The sequence below is a fragment of the Schistocerca serialis genome, chromosome 4, assembly GCF_023864345.2.
Source record: "Schistocerca serialis cubense isolate TAMUIC-IGC-003099 chromosome 4, iqSchSeri2.2, whole genome shotgun sequence".
NCBI classification, from domain to species: domain Eukaryota; kingdom Metazoa; phylum Arthropoda; class Insecta; order Orthoptera; family Acrididae; genus Schistocerca; species Schistocerca serialis.
The window spans coordinates 73,545,746-73,562,327 of record NC_064641.1 but is presented as its reverse complement, the minus strand read 5'-3'; positions in this window follow the sequence as shown (position 1 = coordinate 73,562,327).

Genomic DNA, 16,582 nt, shown 5'->3' with positions numbered 1-16,582 from the left:
TCAGGTGCGTTGACCTATACACATCGTGTCGTTATTACAGTTCATATTCATCCGCTGCACAATAATTTTTTTTTTACGGGTTAGTATCGTCGTGGTAAAGTTTTTTGATCACCGTAACATCGTTGTATAACAACGTGATTAATACATAAGCGTGTCCATTTCCCATTTCCATTATAGTCGTAGTGATGCAGTTCGTTGTGACTAAAAGCATTGCTTATTACAGATCAGACGTGACCCGTCGAGTAATTGGTCTACGTGCAGTTCGTTTTTTACATTCCGTGGAAGCTTGGCTACAGAACCTCGGACGGCACATAGCTGGCGTCGATCCTTGGACAGTCCAGGTAAGAGTGTCCGTCACATTTCGAGAACATTTCATTCCCTGAAGTTCCAACCAAAATTCTTCCACCCGTCGTGTTGTTTTCTGGACAGGCACTTTGTGTCCATTTAATCCAGTTAACATCTTGAAGTCGAGTACTGTAGTAATGTCACTAGACGATGCATGAATTATGCACTTCACATTTTCAGTTTTTTGCTGAATATAGCTCACCTAAATGTTCGTAGTTATTAATCAAGGAAATCGTTCATCGCGTTTACATAGATACGCTGCATAATGAATGGCATTAACAGTTTCTTTCACATAGGTTTCCGCGTAGTTGCAGAGTTAGTAATGTTCGTTAATGTCCGTGAACAGTGGTTCACTATGCAATGTCTTTTTGGCACTCGTTTTGTTCAAATTTTTACATAGTAACAGTTGCACTATACATCAGTTAAAAAAATAAGTAATTATACATACACACGTCACATATTTTCTTAGCATAAACATAATATAGTTGCACATAAACATGTTTACATCATCATTACATCGCTATAGGTTATTACATTGTGTCACATTTGATCACATGAATTGCAGACATTTACATCCTCTTTAGCGGTTTCGCTGGGATATTATCGATGTTTTTTGTGATGTCATCTGAAATTAAGATAGGTTAGACACAACATTCATTACATCAGTAGGCAAGACCAGGCGTTTTCACTACTCAATAAATATTCAAAATAGTAAGAGAGAGAAAATGTTCGATTCCTCGCGTTTTGTGCGTGTGTGTAGAGTGTCTGTGTGGCCTTGACTACTGATAGATGCCTTTCGTGTTGAGAGATGTGCGTCTAATCTATTTCTCAAAGTAAAAGATCGCTTCACAGATGACGTCTGTCAGTTCGTCAGGTGTCACACCAAGTCAGTGGTACCTTCAGTAACAAATGTTCCGTGAAAAATTAATATGTCATCCACTGCTACGTAATCATAAATTTTACTTTAATATTTCGTCTTTCAGGTGGAGGCGCGCGCTGAAAGAAGAGTTCTTCTGTCTTCAACTGCGTCACTGGAACCGCTGAAATGAAAATTTCTATACTACTTATTATCTGTGTTGTAACAACAGAGTTTTTCGAGTTGCTTAGCAATATTTTGATGGGTATGACTTTGACATTATTCAGCATGAAATGCTCTAAGATCTCGGTGTGCGTATAGCCCAATAATTTTGTTAGTTCTAGGATGTTGTAACAGATACGCACCAGGATGCGGTATGTTAACAATTATATAAGGTCCTTCATATAGCAGACGCCACTTAGCGTTGCGTCGTTTGAGTGCTACAGATTTATGATGAGTAGGAAGTAGTACAAGCATTCCTACCTCGAATTTTTGTTTTCTTTTTATTATGTTTCTGTGATGTTTGTTTCGTATTTGTGCGTGAAGTGTCAATGTAGTCAATACTTCTTTTATTTTCTGTTCAGGTGTGATTTCCATGTCTGACAACTTAGGTAATGGTTCTATCCACTGATCGTTCTGTTTGCAATTGAACATGATCTCGTTAGGTGTGTAATTCGTATCGTAAATATTTAAGTTATTGTGTACGTCTTCGAAAAGACTTAGGTAGGACACCCAATTAGTATGTTTTGATGAAATATAGGTCCTCATGAAACGGTTTAATTCTCGGAAAAGTCTCTCAGTCGCGTTACATTGTGGACTAAACCTCGAAATAAATATACTTTTGATGTTATTGTCCTTCAAGAAATTTCTCCGTTTGTACCCAGAGTAGTATGCTGCATTATCTGATAGAATTGCTTTAGGTTTTCCCACGTGCGTCAGGTAATCACTTGAGAATCTTCGTATTATAGCATTTGCAGTGGCGGATTTTAAAGCATAAAGTTTTACATGTTTAGAAAATATATCGTAAAAAGCTAAGATATATTTGACGCCTCCAGAGCTTGCTGGATGCGGTCCACTGATGTCAGTACACAGAATTTCCAGGGGTTTACTGGGTAAAATAGAATGTAAATCTGTTTTTGTGGATAAATTCTGAGGTTTTGATTTTTGACATATGACACATGTTTTTAGTTCCCTGTAAATTTTTCTTCTCATATTGCTAAAATAACAGTATGTGCTGAGCTTTGCCAAACACTTTTTCGTCCCATAATGACCCCAAACTAAGTGTGTGTGCCAAATTAGATTACGTTCAGACTCTTTGGGAATGCATACACATCAGTTAGTAGCATTTGGATGTCGGCGGTAAAATAACACATCATTGTGTAACTTGTAATACTTAGTCAAAGGATGATTGTGTTTTTCTACCAGTAATGTTATTATCTTATACCAGTGAGGATCAGATTTTTGTAATTCAGCCATGTTTCTGCACATATCAATATAATATTGGTGATACTGCTTGTCTTGCATTAAGAGAATCCTGTAGTCATTTATATTTTCTAAGTCACTGTTGGTATCATTCATACCTTGTGGAAGTCTAGACAAAGTGTCTGCAATGGTGTTGTCCTTACCTCTTATGTACTTAATTTCAAAAGAGTAGTTCTGAAGTGTAACTGCCCATCGTGATAGTCTAGGATGTACAAGTTTACAAGTTAACAAAAATGTCAGGGCCTGGTGATCGGTGTAAATTACCGTATGTTTTCCAAATAAATAATAATTGAATTTCTTGAATGCCCATACTATGGAAAGTGTTTCTAACTCAGTAGTGGAGTATGTACGCTCACATTCAGCTAGAGTGCGACTCGCAAACCCAATAATTCTTATCTGTTCCTCCTCTTTATTCTTTACAACTTGAAATAAGCAACAGCCCAAGCCAGTACGTGAAGCGTCACAAGTCATACAAAAATCTAAATTGAAATCTGGATGGCTCAATATGTTAGCATTCACTAAAGCATGTTTAATTGTATTAAAGTCATTCTGGCACTGTTCCGACCAGATCCAAACTTGATTCTTTCTGAGTAGATTTAGCAGATGTTTACTGTTCAAAAGTGGTTGTGGCAAAAAACGTCTGAAAAATGAACATAGCCCAAGGAATGATTTTAACTGCTTTTTAGTTCGAGGGCTAGGAAAGTTTCTGATAGCATCTAATTTACTGGGATCAGGACGTATGCCCTGTGAATTAATGATATGTCCTAAATATTTTATCTCACTGCAACCAAATTTTGATTTTCTTAGGTTGGCTGTGACTCCAGCTTGTGCAAATTTTTCTAAAATTCTTTGAAGAGTGTCAACGTGTTCATTCCAAGATTGTGTAGCTATCAGTATATCATCTACATAGTGTGTGACTGTCTCAACTAAATCGTCGCCAAGCACGGTATCCAGGGCTGTAATGAATACCCCAGAGCTGACATTCAGTCCGAAGGGTAGAACACAAAACTGATAGGTTCGCCCCCCGAACATAAATGCAGTATATTTCCGAGAATCAGGAGTGATACCCACCTGCCAAAACGAATTAGCGAGATCTATTGTGGAAAAATATTTTGCATCTAGAAATTTCTGTAATTGCTCTTCTAAATTTTCAGGTTTTGTGTGAACCGGTAAAATTATTTCATTAATAGCTCGTGCGTCTAACACTAACCTAATGCTTCCATTTGATTTTTTGACAACAAGTAGAGGACTACAATAAGGTGAGGTGGATGGTTCAATGACCTTCCAGTCTAACATTTGTTTTAATTCTTGCCACACAGCAGGTCGTTGAGATAACGGTATGTTATATGTCTTATGGTAGAAGATCTTGTGAGGCTTAACTTCAATCTTGTACACATACGTGTTGATAACACCTAATCGTTTGGTAAAAACTTGTAAATATTTGGATAACACTTCCTGTAGTTTTATACGTTCATGTACACTGAGAGCTGTAGCTTCACTTATCTTATGATCAAGCAATGTTTTCAAGTCCATTAGCTCTGTGTCAGATGAGTGTGTTTGCATGTCTTGAATGTCTTTGTCAAGTACTAACTGAACCTTGTACCCTGTACAGTGTTTGTCATGCTTTAGAGTTCTCCTGTCCAAATCAATAATAATTACCCTGCTTTTATCATTTAAAATACATTTACCTTTGGAGAAGTCTATAATGCAGTCCTTCTCGCTCATAATATCTATTCCTAATATGCAATTTGTCACAAGGTTTTGTACAACCAGGAATGGCCATTGTACGGTTCCATTACCTATTTTAACGTTTACAAAAACTTGCTTCATAACCCTACATGACTTATTACCTAGTGCAGTAGTTATTTTACAGTTTTGGGCAGGAAACTCAGGCACAGGTTCCAATTCACACATCTTTTTATAGAAATTAAAAGACAAAACGCTCACAGCTGCACCTGTATCTAGGATAATAGTAGTTGGAATCCCACCTACTACACCAGTAGTAGATGCTAAAACAATTTCATTTGTGTTTAAACGACATTGTGTACTGTCTTGTAAAAGTTCATCTGATATATTGTTATTGTGGTTGTATCTTATAAATAAAACAGGTAGTTTTTGTTTAGAATTACTCGGCATATCATTATTCTGTTGTTCAAGTGTGGTGTCCAATAACTGATTAACATTGAAGTCGCCCCCCAAGAATTCTTCAGCCACGACCTGGGGCAAAGTTGTGACTGTTTCTAGTTTGTTGGATTAGCATTTGTACTAGGTACTGACACAGATTGAGGTTGTGCATCAGGTGTCATTTCTATTATATTCACATTCGGATATTGCCTATTATGATCTCCAAACTTTTGCGGTTGTTGTTGCTGTTGCGCATTATAACTTACCTGTCGGTCGTAAGGTATGCTCCAATTTTGACCTGGTGGCTGCTGTGGTAAAGCAGAGTTTGAATGAAAGTACTGATCGTTACGAGTCCAACCTTGATGCTGTCTTGGCTCGTAGTTATTATTATTTCCATTTCTGTTTGTGTTTTTGTTATTACCTTTGTATCCGTTGTTACCGTTGTAGTTATTACCGCGGTGCCTTTTGTATGGATTGCCGCATGAAATGTTATTACTGTTGTAACTATTGTTTGTATTGGAATACGCGTGTTGATTTTGATTTCCGTACTGAGACGGCATGTGAGTTTGCTGTTTTTGTTGTATCGCGTATCCAACTGTGGGCGCGCCAGAATTGTGTTGGCAAGCCTGCATGTTTTGCGTACCACTAGTGTAAACATTGTGGCTGCTGTTTTGCCGCGCGGAGCGCTGATCTTCAAGTAACATGTCAACCGAATCTAAAGCTGTTAAAAAATAATCTGAATCGTCATCCGGGATATGTAGAAGTTTTTCCTTAATGTTGAAAGGCAATTTGACCTTCAACGCTCGGAGTATATCACGCGTTGCGACTGGTTCGTCTAAAAAGTGTCCCATGTTCAAGTATTTTTCAAAATATCTGCGTAAGTTACCATTTTTACTGTTAAAAGTTTCAGGTTCTAAAATTTGTCTTCTGAGTCGCTCCTGGACGGATTGCGACCAGAATTTGTTCAGAAAAGCACGCTCAAACTCACTGTACGTGGTACATACGTCAGCTTGACTGTATGCCCAGACAGCTGCATCGCCTTGGATGTAACCGACAATATATGAAATCTTTTTCCGGTCACTCCAAGTGCGCGGAAATGCGTTACTAAAAGATTTAAGAAAAATCACCGGATGAATGGTTCGTTTTTCTGGGATAAAAATCTGAAATTGCCTGTGTTTCATTAAGCTTTCATCTTCCTTCGCGTTGTGATATGGATTTATTCCACTGTAATTACTGGTATGTTCAGCTGGCGAGTAATTACGATAATGTTGCTGTGGTTTACCATGATAATAGCTTGTGTTTGTGTTTCCACATCGTGGTATGTGTTGTAGTCGTGGTGTGTTTTGTTCTTGTGTATTTGTCGTGTGCGGAATGTGTGTATCATACTCGAATGTATATTGATTTCTGAACTGTACATTTTGACTGATATTTTCGTTACATTCAGACTGTAGTTGATCGGTGAATTGTCTCATGGGTGCAGTGACGGATTGTACTGCGTCACTGATCAGCTGTTTGTTATTAGTAATGTATTGCGCTACGGAGTCGTGCACAATTGTTGGTAAATTTTCACGTAAGCATCTATCAAAATGTTTGTCTTTGTTCTCAACCCAATCATGAAATTCTTTATTAATATTTTGAAAATGAGCTGTGGCATCTGATTGTAAGATGTCAGTCAGGTGTCGTTCAACATTGTCAAATTTATTCTGTACGTCAGTAATTCGTTTTTCAAGGCTGTCATGTACTGAAGGATATGTTTGAATTTGTTCAGTAAGAACTTCACACGTGACATTAAGGTTTTTTACTTGTGTCTGTAAAAGTGCTACGTCAGTTGTAGTCTTTTCTTGTCTCGTATTAAGCTGGGAAAATTTAGTACTGAGTTCAGTCATCTTTTTGGTCAGTGTGGCGTCTATAAGTTCCACACGCTTACATAAAGTGTCATTACCTATCTTGATTGCTATGAGATCAGATTTGATTTCGTCATTTTGTGTTTTTAACTGTTCATTTTGTGTCTCTAATTGTGCCTTTAAGGTTGCCATGTTTTCGGCGTTCTGTTTCCTTATGGTTGCCATATTTTCTGCGTTTTGTTTCATTAGCATTTGTAACATGTCGGCAATGTTTACCGTTTGCAAGGTCTCTGCCCCCGCCGCGTCATTAGACGTGACGTCATGCATTAACATGGGCTCTGATTGAGATTTTGAAATTTTTGTAGTGGACGGCCTATTGTCAATATTTTCGTCAACACTTGCGTCAATGTTTGATGAATCGTCACTACCGGTTGCTGTCGTAAAGTTATTTTCTAACACTTGTCTCACGTCCGAGTCGGATTGCGTCTGAATAGTACGTCCTTGCTGTTCCATTTTTGCATATTGTTTTCTAGTTATTACCATGCCACACGTGATATATGTTTCAAGAAAATTTTTGACACTGATTTTAAAATAAAATGTAGTTGAGCATGAATCGCTCGTAGCAACAATGGCTGTCTGTTAATTTAAAAATATAAACTGAATTTGAGATTATTGGTAATGGCTGCTGGCCATGTTACGTGATATCGTACAGAAGTCGGCCATATTGTACACTCGTGTATTGGTATTGTTGCATACGTTATTGTTTAGGGAAAAGTACTGAGAATGAAATTTATCACTGAAACTGTTATGCGGAAAAGAAACACTACAGAATTTACTGAAAAGCTAATACACTGAATTATACGTCTGGTCAAGCCTGCTAATGCAAAGATGCTGCGTCTTACCTTATTTTGCTGGAAGTTTCATTGCGTCTTCCCGCAAAATTTCAGAATTGGAAAATATCTTCAGATTTTGTTACCTCTCATACATTGACGTCCAGGTCCAGAAAGTTGATTTTTTACATGAAACAAAGAGAACAATGTAACAAATGACAAAATAACAAGTCCGACACGCAGTCGCCAATATAAAATAAATAAATAAAAAATATATTGTTATTTAGATACTGATTATTCTATCTGTATGATGGTGATTGTGATTGCAATTGTAATTAATATTTTGCTTATCTGGAACGTGGACATTTAATTATTCGTTATCAGACGCTTGACAATGGCTTTTTCGTAAAGGCAATGTTACTCGTAGTTGACCGTGAAATAAAACTGAAATAATCGGACTTCGTAATTAAATCGTTTCCAAAGACTGCTGCGGTAGGTGCGGACTCATAATCTAAATCTCAATATTACAATAATTTGCCAGCCATGCCAATACGTCGTACAGAGGTGATTGTCTACTAAACATAAAAAAGTTACACAGTTAGTTAAATCAGATATATTCAATGAATAAGCCTACAGTTCATAATCCTACTTACTTTTATAAATATAAATTCTTTACAGAATCGAGTGCCTAGTGTGGTTGCAACTCGCAGTATTCTTCTATAACATGAAATATGGCGGTGTGCCAGACAATAAAATAAAATACGTGCTTCTCGCACCACTTCAACCAGAGCTCTCTCTTTCTTAATCAAACATAAGAGTAACGTAATTGTGCTTTTGTTTTATCAGCGACACAGCGCTGCAGTTGTGTGCCATAGGCTTTATTTATTTGTCACTGATTATTTATTTAATTAATATTTCGCGTTTCCGAGGAAACTCACGCTCGGCATGCAAATGTGCCTTTATAGCCCGTACCACGTTAGTATGATACTAGTTTCCGTCATTCCTGTTATTATTTGCATTTTACCGATTGTTATTACTGTCCGAACCATTATTGTTATTGCTGCCATGGTCGCGGTATGCATTATTCCCATGGCTATAGTTGTTGTGGTTGTTACGGTACCCGTTGTTGTTACCACGGCCTCTACCACTGTCGCGATTATTGCACCAATTGTCCTCGTCCTCAACTCTTTCCAGAAAATCATTGATTGTCTTGCAATTGCTTCCTACGTATCGTTTTGTATCATCTGGAAGCTTCTTGTAGAGTTCCCAGACTATTTCGGATTCCGTGCGGCGATCACGCAAATATTCCAACTTGCGGATCCAGCCCTCACAAAACTCCTTCATCGAGCCACACGAATTCGCATCGAAAGGCCCCGATACGACAAATTCGCGCCAGACACTTTGTTGTTTTTACGCTGACCAGTATTCAGCCAGAAACAAATTTTTAAACTCGTTGAAAGTCAGGTTCGTGATGTTGAGGTTTTAAGCCCCAACGCTTGGCATCACCAGACAACACGTCAATAACCGCATTAATTTTTCTCTCATTAGTCCATGATCTGGGTAAAACTCTTTCACAATTCTCAATGAAATCCGTCGCGTGTATACCACTTTTTTTCAAGGGGTCAAACCGCTCCCCTTTCTTCAACAATTCCAAACTATGTGCACAGATTGGCACATAGCTCCGTTTTTCGTCAAGTTTCTTTTCGAACTCCGACACTCTCGTAATTACTTGGCAAGTGATTGTCGCAAGCGTATCCACTTCCCTTTTTTTCTCTTCGCAGGTATTAGCCTGCGTCCTCACTTTAGTATCTACTTCGGATACTAAAGCCTTTAAAGTTTCCACCTTCTGTTGATCCTCTTTTTTCATTGATTGAATTTGTTCCGTCACCTTATTCTCGATGATCGGAGCAAATGCTTCTTCTACACTTTTCTCGATTCTGCTAATCTCGGAATCAAAACGAGTATTTATCCTGAACGCCTATCATTTCCTGTTTAAGATTACCGATTTCGGTGTTAATCACAACAATATCTTCTTTGATTTTATCAAAATTTTGTGTTAACAACTCCAACATTGTTGTTAACAACATTAATAGCTTTGTTCTGATTGTCTAGCTTCCTGTCATTTTTTTCAGACTGAGCTTTAATTTCTGCCGATTGAGTTTCTATCTTGCTAGACTGTGCCTTGATTTCGTTAATCAAAACATTCAATAAATCAGTTAAATTCCCGGAAACTACCGGTTTTACTTCCGTAGCGGCTTCCTCTTTAATTGTCCCCCCAATATTCGTCATCAAGGGGTTCAAATTTGATTTTCACTTCCAATTCCGAAACATTTTCTAAAGTTTGGAATTCCATTTCTGCTCTTTGTTGTGTTTCGGCGGTCGCGTCTTTCATACTGGTCGCCTGCCCCTGAACAATGTGTTCTGCGGTGCGCATTTCCTTCTGTTTGACCGATTGTTCCGTACCCAAGTCTACCAAATTCTGGTAATTGTTGCCTTCACTCATGTTACAATTTTTCAATATAAATGACAAATCTCAAATCTAATTAGGATTCCTCCCACTACTTATTCTCGCTGATGTAACGACCTCTTCGTAACCAGTACTTTGTTACGAGATTTGAACAATGCAAAATTCGTGTCCAGACCAACCTCAAATTTGAAGATTGTCCTGTTGTCCTGTCACAAGTTCGGCACGTGTAACCTCCCCCTCCTTATCGACCTTAATGACATTGAAAAATTAAACCGCGTGTACCTAATGGGAATTTGGGAAAAGCAACCGTCACCAAGTTAATCTGTCGGTAAAGAGGGTGGAAAGGGTTACATCTAAACGAAAGGAAAAATGCAAATGACATTGGTGGAAATTAATTTTGAGAAAAAGGTAAAATTAATAAAGAAAATAAATGTACAGTCGTTACATTAACAAATAATTGGCGTTAATAAGATATTTGAGATTTGGGGAAAATTACGGTCGCCAGTCCTATGGACAACTACTATAATAACTGAAAATGAAAGATAAATGTACATATAATTAGCACTAAAAGCGTGGCAACTGAAAGTTGACAAGTGCTGGGTGAAAACTGAATGTTTGTCAGAAGTAATAAATTTCGCAACAGTGTCTTAATTTAGTAAAAGAATTAATAAAATCGGAAAACTGAAAGTTAATTTAGTGACTGAAATTAATAGTGAGCTTTGTTTCTGAAGCACTACGAGATTCAGTAAAATAAGGTTAGTCTTGGGCTACCTCAACAATCATTTCAAAAACTGCTTGAATCTACGCAATTTAAAAATAAGAGATTTAACTTTGAACTTGAATTAAATGATTCTGATCAATTAACAATAGTAAAATTTAGTACATACCAAGCTGAGCTGCAGTCACAGGTAAGCTAAAATATGGTAACAAAACTCGCACTCTTAATTTGTGCTTGTGTAATCTAAATATTGTAGCCAGCTATGAATACTTTAACTGAATTTTGAAATTAAAGCAGTGAAATGGAATGATATTATTTTAATGCTGGCGTTTGAATTTCAACGACACTCGGGTTAGTTTCCGGAAAAGGAAGGGACCCTACTTGGTAGTGCAATTGGGACAATTCATGCTACGTTGCTGTAATTTTGAAACAGTTTGAAAACCTGAGGTCTGCCATACAGTTCTAAAACTTTACGTGCTTCCAGTCTCCCTTGTTGGTTGATTGAAGGTTTGAAGTCGTCGATCGAGGAGGTGGCGACAGTCACTCATTGTCGGCCGTCGCTGTTGCAGAAGCTGGATGTTAGCGCGCCTTCTTCTCGACACGGTCACCAGGCGGAACTGGCTCTTGATGTGCGCCAGCTAATGCTTCCCGTGCGCGACACCGTGTCAGAAACTAGCATAGCAAGTCGAGCGCCATTACATGCTGCCAAACCCAGAAAGCGCGGCAACTCGCGGGAGCGTCGCACAACACACCTGCTCCACCGCCCTACTCCAGCCATACTCTGCTCTGTCCGCGCTCCACGCGGCAGAGTTAACACTACCAAAGATCCTAAACACTTTGGTTCTCCACACGACCTATCGATGTAATCGTTCGATAGCATAGTTTTCCCTAGGCAAGACCCAGCGTAAAAATACAAATGGTATTTACAAAACAAACCAATTATACATCGACATATATATATATATATATATATATATATATATATATATATATATATATATATATATATATATATATAGTGAAACAATTACAATATATAAAGACACAGAAATGTCATATTTTCAGGTAACAAAATAAGGAAAAAAATTTATAGTACAATAGGTGGAAATAGGAGGATACGCATTTCCAGCGTTACAAGGTCATCGGTCGCTAAGCTTACACACTATTTAATCTAATTTAAACTAACTTACTCTAAGGGCGTCACACACACCCATTCCTGAGCGTGGCCCCCGAGGGGGGGAGGGAGGGGGGCGGGCGTGACAAGACGCCTCAGACCACGTGACAAATAAGGAAGAAATAAGGGGAAAGACAACACTTTCTCAATCGAGTGACCGTCGATATGATGTAAGTCCATCAGTACCATCCACAGAATAAGCGGTAGAGCATGGTATGGCAACAGCCATCTTCGCATAAAGAAAAGAATTTCAAAAACGCAATTTCTGCAGTTATGTTGGTGACGGTATTTTGGGATGTAAAACTTGCGTCACCGATTACTTACACTACTCCAGCTAAAATAGTGAACAATGGCACTCCTGTGAGATTCTGCGATACCTGAAAACGAAATTCAAATCGAAGAAGAGGAGGAAGATTTGAGAAGATGTTGCTTCAGAATATGTTCACCCTCACACAGCCGGGAAAACAATCCAGGGCATTTACATTCTTGATTTTTAACTGCTGGAGCACTCACCGTACAGTCCTGAAATAATTGAAAATAATTTTCACCTTTTGGTCTGACGAAGGAGGATAACGTTCACCCTCACACCGCAGGGAAAATAGCCCAGTGGATTTATATTCTTGGTTTTCAGCTACTGAAGTACCCATCGAAGTGCTGAAATAATTGAAAATCAAATACATCTTTTGATCTGACGAAGAAGCTCCTGCCTGAAGCTAAGTTTTCATCCGATGACGAGGTTGTGGAAACGGTGCAATAGTGCATATGCTCGATGCTACAATGTTTCCTAAAAAATTTCAAAAAATGCCTACAATTTTTGACGTAGCTTCGTATTTCTACTCATCGTACGTAAAAGGGCACAGACCAGAGCAGACGGAAAGGAACAATCCTATTGGACGCTCGAAGCATGGCAAAAGATTGTCGGGAGCTATGAGTGGATAGCGGTACACACCGATAGCACCGAAAATTATGTACGTCCTTCTGGCAGCTGGTGGACTTGCTGGTGTGGCGGATCAGGGTGTACATAAAGTCCGGGAACACTTTCAATTATTTATTGCATAGGAACTAAACATTGTACAGATGCCGGCCGGGGTGGCCGAGCGGTTTTAGGCGCTAGAGTCTGGAACCGCGCGACCGCTAGAGTCGCAGGTTCGAATCCTGCCTCGGGCATGGATGTTTGTTATGTCCTTAGGTTAGTTAGGTTTAAGTAGTTCTACGTTCTAGGGGACTGATGACCCCAGAGGTTAAGTCCCATAGTGCTCAGAGCCATTTGAACCACTGTACATAAGTCATACATATTGCATTTTGAAGAGAAAGTCCGAAAGATCTTTTTTAGAAACATTCGGTATGCGAACGATGAGTGACCCGGCAGACGTCAGTACGGTAATCGAATTCTTGCCATACCTGTCCCAGCATGGCATCGTCGACTGAGGCAATCGCTTCCCATATTCTCTCCCGGAGCTCTGCTACATCACGTGGTAGAGGCGGTACATACACCAGGTCTTTAATGTGTCGCCACAGGAAGAAGTCACACGATCTGGTTGTCCGGGAGGCCATTTCATTAAACAGCTTTCCACTTCTGTATCACGGCCGATCCATCGATGAGGCAGCTCCGTGTTTGTGACTAGCGCCGACTATCGGCAAATTACCAAACTAAGCCATGTGGTATACATGGAATGAAACTTTCAGGGTTGCTCTTCAAAATGACTTAAGTATGATACTTGTACAATGTTTCGTTCTTGTTGAATAAATAATTGAAAGTGTTCCCGGACTTTACGTACATTCTGTATAGCTCGAGATAGGGCCTCTGATAGTACCACTACAGTCTCTCAACGAAGTTCACCACCGCATTGCTCCCAAATCTGGTGAGAGTATTTTGAGGGTTTCTCCACAGAGCGAAACGAACACATCAGAGCCAGCTTCAACCAAACTTCGTGAACTGTAGTTGTGGACTAAAATGGTTCCCCAATGCTTTTGGTGTATCATGAAGTGCATGAAACGACTTCTAGAAACTCTCGCGACAGAGAATCTGACATCGACGCTATAACAGTTGAGTGGGGTTAAATTAACTGCTCACAAAAAAAGTGTTAAATCTAAATTCTGAGGCCGCGCGGGTTAGCAACGGACCGCGCGGCTCCATCCGTCGGAGGTTCGAGTCCTCCCTCGGACGTGTGTGTGTGTGTGTGTGTGTGTGTGTGTGTGTGTGTGTGTGTGTACTGTCCTTAGCGTAAGTTAAAGTTGGATTAAGCAGTGCGTAAGCTTAGGGGCCTACGTCCTTAGCAGTTTGGTCCCATAAGACCTTACCACAAATTTCCATATCCTAAATTCTGAAACTCAACAGGGTTGTGACATGTTGTGGAAGAGTTACTTACATGTAACATAACAGAATAGCAGAGCATTTCAGCAAAGTCAGTCTTGTAGCCTTAACACAATATCTCACTAGATACGAAATGGGAGGCATTTTTTTGTCTCTCCTGATATAGCTAGTTGGGTGTAAAGTGTTCCACCCACACTCGTGACTGCCACTGCGGGTCTGCTACAAAGAGACATGGAGGTTTACGTTCGGAACGGTAACACTGACTTTTGTAATACCACAATGCTAAGCACAAGCTCTGTAAGAGCTTTCCATCGACATCTCAGGGGAACAATACAAATCCAAACAGTGAAGTCATATAGTAATGACGCTACGAAATGTGGCACTGAAGCGGGTTCACGCGTCATTCCACCTCAGTTCACGCTTGTTATTGAATAACCGATTTCAGGTGTTAAAGTAAGCTCTATTTATTCGAATCTAAAAAAGACGGTATGGTAGGAAACATTTATTTTAAAGTAAAGCTGTGAGGACCGGGCGTGAGTCGTGCTTCGGTAACTCAGATGGTAGAGCACTTGCCCGCGGAAGGCAAAGGTCCCGAGTTCGAGTATCGGTCGGGCACACAGTTTTAATCTGCCAGGAAGTTTCATATCAGCGCACACTCGGCTGCAGAGTGAAAATCTAATTCTGAAAACATTTATTTTGTTTGCATGTAATTTATTCACTAGCCAATATGAGCTCGAATTATGCACAAGATGAGAGTGTGAAACGTCCCCTTAGACAAAATTAATGAATTATTGTGCTGATAAACCCCTTACGTTATTTGATTTTCAAACAGCTGAGCAAAACTGAACGTGCACAGACATTTCTCTCTTTACTTATTCTAATCATCACTAAACTGACACACAATATTTTTAGCGCAACGCAATCTGACTTTCAATAATCCCTACAAAAGAATGGCCCTGACTAACAATAAGCGCCAATACTGCCAGCTAAATAAAAGATTCTAGTTACTGAAGTCACTAACTACTGATAGGCATAGTTATCAAATGAAAGATTTTGCTAGAGAACAAACAATGTGTTTACTTTAATAATGTTCAAAAGTCATCATATATATATCAGTATTACAAATTTCTGGCGGACACACGTCCAGATCGTCCGCTCTTAAAATTCTGCCATCTCTCTCCCCAAACCCACCACTGATGGCGGCTCACCTCCAATTGCGCAACGCTATGCGCTGTTCACATCCAACTGCCCAACACTACAATAGCGAATATTTCAACAATGCCAAGCAGCCACAGACTGCACACAACACAGTCGATGATTTGCATACATGAAAACCTAAACAGCCTACTTACAAGAGTTGTCGCGAAAGCACTGAGAGCCAACATGGCTGACTTTATGGCGTATTATCGTCAGAAAGGGACACACGGCCATTGTCAAGCCTCTAGACGCGTTTGCGGAGTAATACTGCTGCTATTTCCTCAGGCTAAGTCACAGATTTACCTACAAGTCTGTGACAGCCCATTTTTCCCGCCGGGGTAGACTGGCAAAGTAGTGTGAAGCGTTTCTAGATCCGACTAACGCAAGGAGGTCAGAAATCGAGGCAAAGCACAGGACGTGACTTTACTGAGCTCCCTAGGTACTTACTGAAGAACATCTAGTAATAATAATAGCTACTGCTTACTGAAGTGAGGTTATAAATAGGTGCGCCTCCTGCCTTTTCGGAGAGATTGGGACCGAGTACTCGACAAAAGAACATGTGGGTGTTCAATGAAAACAACGACGCAGCTGAAATGGATGTTGGGAAGTTCATCATCATAAGAACTTTTTTTTTTTTTTGGTCATCAGTCTACTGACTGGTTTGATGCGGCCCGCCACGAATTCCTTTCCTGTGCTAACCTCTTCATCTCAGAGTAGCACTTGCAACCTACGTCCTGAATTATTTCCTCTACAGTTTTTGCCCTCTACAGCTCCCTCTAGTATCATGGAAGTCATTTCCTCATGTTTTAGCATATGTCCTATCATCCTGTCCCTTCTCCTTATCAGTCCACCTAATTTTCAACATTCGTTTATAGCACCACATCTCAAATGCTTCGATTCTCTTCTCTTCCGGTTTTCCCACAGTCCATGTTTCACTATCATACAATGCTGTACTCCAGACGTACATCCTCATAAATTTCTTCCTCAAATTAAGGCCGGTATTTGATATTAGTAGACTTCTCTTGGCCAGAAATGCCTTTTTTGCCATAGCGAGTCTGCTTTTGATGTCCTCCTTGCTCCGTCCGTCATTGGTTATTTTACTGCCTAGGCAGCAGAATTCCTTAACTTCATTCACTTCGTGACCATCAATCCTGATGTTAAGTTTCTCGCTGTTCTCATTTCTACTACTCATTACCTTCGTCTTTCTCCGATTTACTCTCAAACCATACTG